Source organism: Chiloscyllium punctatum, chromosome 31, assembly GCF_047496795.1.
Source record: "Chiloscyllium punctatum isolate Juve2018m chromosome 31, sChiPun1.3, whole genome shotgun sequence".
Classification (NCBI taxonomy): Eukaryota; Metazoa; Chordata; class Chondrichthyes; order Orectolobiformes; family Hemiscylliidae; genus Chiloscyllium; species Chiloscyllium punctatum.
This window is the reverse complement of record NC_092769.1, coordinates 11,648,535-11,652,074: the sequence shown is the minus strand read 5'-3', so window position 1 is coordinate 11,652,074 and position 3,540 is coordinate 11,648,535. Positions and strand designations below refer to the sequence as shown.

Sequence of the window (3,540 nt, the reverse complement as noted above, 5' to 3'; positions counted from 1 at the left end):
TCTAAGAGATGGATCACTTCCTATTCATTATGGAATAGCTTTCCTTGAATATATACAAAATCTGCACTGTTCCATTTATAATGCTTCATGTGTAATATTAATAGAAACCTTTCAAAACTCTGAGCTTTTTTTTTGCTGAATCTTATTCAGCTGAATACGTTTCCGATGTTTCTTTACATCTAAAGTCGTCCAAATTAGAAATTGTTTCCTCGAACCTTCTACCCCCTACACCCCACTTTTACACTTTTACCTGACACAGGCTGTCTCTCTCCTGGTTAAACTCACTGTTTGTGTGTCTCTAAATGTACCTTTCCAAATATTTTGGAAGTGGATTCTCTGAGTGACAGAAATGATGCTCCCATCATTTCTGTGTCCTACATCGATGGTTTTGAAAACTTGACGTTCAGAAATATGCGAACTTGAAAGAGAGAATTTACCACCTATTTACTCTCTTTAAACCTCAAATACTCTGGAAAACTTCCATTCAGTTTTCCTTGGTTCAGTGTCAAATTTTCCAAAACACAAATAAATAAAATTCCATCCCCACTAAACGCCATCAGCATCGTCTCTAATGCCTTAGCAGCCCAGTAAACGCTGAGAGTGTCCTCTCTGATAGAATCACAGATTCCCTACTGTGCAGAAAGTACAGTTCAGTCAATCGAGTCTGTAGGGACACTCTAAACAGCATCTCAACCAGACCGAGCTCCCTTCTCTATCCCCGCAGGCCTCTGGCTTGTGATTTCCAATAAACCTCTTGGAATAAAACCTGGCAACGTGTGACTGCTGACCTTATCACTGCGTTACCCATGGATAATTCACTGAACTGACTGAATTCGCTCCCTGGACACATCAGTGAAATTTAACATGGCCAATCCACCTAACCTACAGAATTAACAGCAGTGAGAACCATTGAGCAAATGTACCATCACATTGAACACTATTTGAATCATGTGTAATGGCTGTACACACTGGTAATCCCACCTAGTGAAAGCAAGTTGCGCCCACCAACCAGACTTCAATGCATCCAAACGCGGTTCTCCGCTGTACATCCTCATTAGTGCTGCTGGAAATGTTTATGCACTCAGATCTGAATGGGTTTACTCTGTTTTCTTCCTCAGATTCCTGCTTTAAATAAACTAATCAGTCAGGAACAACTCTATATAATGGTTTTCATAAACACAATATGCAGTTTGCTGAAGTTATGTGTTTGCACTTTCACTGACACTCTCTCTCCCCAGGAGCTGCAGTCCTTCCCCAGCTGATTCAGACAGCACTGTCCTTCCTGTGACATATCAAATCGAGAATGGAAGGCCGAGCATTAATATCCTTCAGAGGGGAACAGAGCGACAGGTTTAACACAGTTCCAATGCCCCCAGCGGAGAATTGAGCCCAGTGACAGGCGGGGACACTAACCACGATACTGTGGAGGACACAACATCGAAGGAGACCCTTCAGCCTGCTGTGGGCGCACTTGTCCAACACAACTGCTTAACGACCTGAATCAAGTTTTCCATGATTTAGCACATAGTCTTATATGTTTTGCCATCACAAATTCACATCTCTTTTTTTTCAGGTTAGAAGGATTTCCGCCTCTCTGACCATTTCCGCAAATCTACTCAAACTTCTCTGCCTTTTCCCGAAGTCTCTTGGCCCTAGTGTTCGATCCCTCCATCAATAAGAAACGCTTCTTTCAGGCTATCCTATCAATATCCCTCATTATTTTGTACATCTCAGTCATGTCTTCTCCAATCTCCTCTGCTCGGCGACAAACAACCCCAGTTTGTCCAATCTCTCCTCACAACTGAAACTCTTCAGCCCAGACAATATCCCAGTAAATCACTCCTGCAATATTCCCAGTGCGATAACATCCATGCTCTTCTGTGAGTTGCAAGACTGCACACAGTAATCTAGTTGAAGCCGAATGAACTTATTTTTACGATTCTGTTACAGTATGAGGGTGTCGCTGGCTCGGCAGTATTTATTGCTGTCCCTAATTGCACAGCGGGTAGTTGAGATTCAACCATATTGTAGTGAGTCTGGAGTCACATGGAGGCCCGACCAGGTAAGAATGGCAGTTACATTTCTTAAATGACGTCAGATGGATTTGTTTTTTTCAACAATTGGCTATAGATTAACAGGAGCTATTAGATTCGTATTTCCAGATATTTATTGAATCCAAATTCTACCACCTAGCATAGTCGGAGTCAAACCCGAGTCCGTGGTTTCTGAATAAACAGTCCAGTGGTCAGTGGTAATAGCGCTCGGCCATTGCAGAAAAGCGGAGATACTGATCTTTTCCAGTGAAGTCGCTTTTACCCGATACTGTCCTGAGCCATTTTCCTGAGCTTGACCGCCCCACCCCACACCACCCCACAATAATCTCTGGCATGTCGGAAAAAGCTGCTGCATGAGGATTGATCTCACAACAGTGGTAACCAAATGGATCAAACCGATAGGCCGCGATGGTGGGGTTGGGGCACGTTCACCCAGTAACAGTGACTGCAGCCACACAGACTGATCGGTATCAATGTGAGAGTCAGTGTTAGATTCTGCAGTGCCTTAATGGAATAGGAAATGACTCCACAAGCACATGATGAAAGAGCAGCGCTCCGAAAGCTAGTGCTTCAATTAAAGCTGTAAGATCATAACCTGGTGTTGGGTGATTTTTAACTTTGTACTCCATAGTCCAACACCGGCATCCCCGAATTAATGAAATGGGGGTATGGGATGGAAAGTTCGGTTAGTGATCGTAGGAGGCAAGAAATCTCTGAGAACGGGTGGATTTGAATTCTGAAACACAGAGATGTGAGCGAGCAGAGCTTGAAGGAAAAAGTCATCACTTTGGAGAAAATTACCATATTAAAATAACTGATTCCTTTGTGTTTCACAAAAGACTGGGACAAATAGAGAGATTGTTGCCATGACTCGGATTCGAACCGAGGTTGCTGCGGCCACAACGCAGAGTACTTACCACTATACGATCACGGCATCGCACAGAAAAGCACACAAAATCGCAGCAATAAGTACAGTATCATAAGAAATGTTAGGCAGAGCACCAAATGCACAATATCAGTGCTTATCGAACAGTGTCAGACATGTAGGAACTCAGAATGGGCCGACCGTTTAACTTCAGTGCCCCAAGTGGCTGTGGTGATTCCATCATTAATATGCTGAAGGCTGAGACAAATAGATTTCTCTAAAACATCAAAGACTCCGGAGACAGTGTAGCTCTTGTTGAAATGTATGCTGCAATAGCAATGCAGTTTAACATCGGCTCCTTCACCAGCTCCCCACAGAAGGCAGTAACCACTGCTGCCACAGAGTCCCAAATCCCAGCCCCTGAATCAGAGGAACGGAGTGGCACAGTCGCGAAGATCCAACTTGAAATCGGGATGGGCATGAGGTCACAGAGATACTCAATGGCTCAAGTGACACAGCCGGAGAATGCACGGTATTTCCATGACGGTTTAGAGGCGCAAGCAATTCAGAGGTTGGGTGTGCTCCTGGTCAAAGACGGGGCAGAAGGGAAAATTTGTTCCC

The 3,540-nt window shown here is 44.0% G+C and overlaps 1 non-coding gene across 1 annotated transcript; it reads right to left on the bottom strand.

The window, feature by feature from the left end:
* Nucleotides 1-2,916: 2,916 nt before the first annotated feature.
* On the bottom strand, nucleotides 2,917-2,988 carry trnah-gug (transfer RNA histidin (anticodon GUG)). The gene has a single exon. It is a non-coding gene; the product is annotated as a tRNA-His (tRNA).
* Between the last annotated feature and the right edge of the window lie 552 nt (nucleotides 2,989-3,540).